The sequence below is a fragment of the Scyliorhinus canicula genome, chromosome 10, assembly GCF_902713615.1.
Source record: "Scyliorhinus canicula chromosome 10, sScyCan1.1, whole genome shotgun sequence".
Lineage (NCBI taxonomy): Eukaryota > Metazoa > Chordata > Chondrichthyes > Carcharhiniformes > Scyliorhinidae > Scyliorhinus > Scyliorhinus canicula.
The window spans coordinates 138,217,143-138,218,864 of record NC_052155.1 but is presented as its reverse complement, the minus strand read 5'-3'; positions in this window follow the sequence as shown (position 1 = coordinate 138,218,864).

Sequence of the window (1,722 nt, the reverse complement as noted above, 5' to 3'; positions counted from 1 at the left end):
GGACAGGCTGAGTGAGTCGGCACATGCATGGCAGATGCAGAGTCATGTGGATAAATGTGAGGCTATCCACTTTGGTTGCAAAAATAGAAAGGCAGATTATTATTTGAATGGGTGTAAATTGAGAGAGGTGGATACTCAGCGAGACCTTGGTGTCCTCGTGCATCAGTCGCTGAAAGTAAGCGTGCAGGTACAGCAGGCAGTACAGAAGGCAAATGGTATGTTGGCCTACATTGCGAGACAATTTGAATATAGGAATAGTGATGTTTTACTGCAATTGTGGAGAGCATTGGTGAGGCCACACCTGGAGTATTGTGTGTAGAGTTGGTGTCCTTATCTGAGGAAGAATGTTCTTACTGTGGAGGGAGTGCAACAAAGTTTGCCAGGCTGATTCCTGGGATGGCAGGATTGTCATATGAGGAGAGACTAAATCAGTTAGGATTATATTGATTGGAGTGTAGAAGAGTGAGAGGGGATCTTATAGAAAGGTATAAAATTCTAAGAGGATTAGACAGGGTAGATTCAGAAAGAATGTTCCCGGTGGTGGGGGAACTAGGGGTCATAGTTTGAGGATAAGTGGCAAACCTTTTCGGACTGCAATGAGGAGAGATTTCTTCATCCAGAGAGTGGTGAATCTGTGGAATTCGCTACCACAGAAAGTTTTAAAAAATATATTTAGAGTACCCAATTATTTTTTTTCAATTAAAGGGTAATTTAACATGCCCAATCCACATATCCTGTACATCTTTGGGTTGTGAGGGTGAGACCCACGCAGAAATGTTGAGAATGTGCAAACTCCACACAATGACCCTGGGCCGGGATCGAACCCAGGTCCTCAGCACCATAGGCTAGCCACTGCACTGCTGTGCCACCACCACAGAAAGTAGTTGAGGCCAAAACATTGTGTAATTTCAAGAAGGAATTAGATATAGCTCTTGGGGCTAAAGGGATCAAGGGCTATGGGGGGAAGGCAGGATCAGGGTATGAACTTGATCAACTATGATCATAATGAATGGCGGAGCAAGGTCGAAGGCCGATAGGCCTCCTCCTGCTCCTATTTTCTATGTTTTATATTACAGCACAATTCCAGGAAGAAATATACAAGACCAAGGAGCCAGTTTTATTAGCTGCCCCCTCAGTTACTTTGTTGTGGCACTTTGTGTAATGACTTTCCTGACCTCAATCCGAAAAGTAGTTTAGTGATTGGACATTATGATTATCAAAAATTAACATTTTTTTTACATCTTTGGAAGAATTAATATTGTCCTGGTAAATGGTGTCAGATACTGTAACAAAATCTTGATCAAGTTAGGAGTAAAGATAGCATTGCTGCGAAAACAGCTGGAAAACTAGTTTCACACACGTGCACATCTTGGCTTTATGTTTAGTTCTATTTGGAAAACATGCTGCACCATCAGGAAACCATGATTATATGTATTGGGGTTGATTTTGCTGTCTGCAGTGCTACAGTCCCGCTGCTGACCCACAGCAGACCCCTATGAAATCAGCTACTGCCACTACTGCCCCCTCATTGTAGCAGCCGCCTGATTTCTCCTCCCACAGCCAGCAAGCTGCAGCGTTTTGGTGCTACTCCCCAACAAATGGGAGTTGGAATGTGAAAAAGTTCAAGCCTCCAAACATATGGTGCTGATGCTCCATTGACTTTGTGCTCATTTTGGACAGAAGGTGAAAATTGCCCCCTTGTGTGTTTTATACACCCATTTC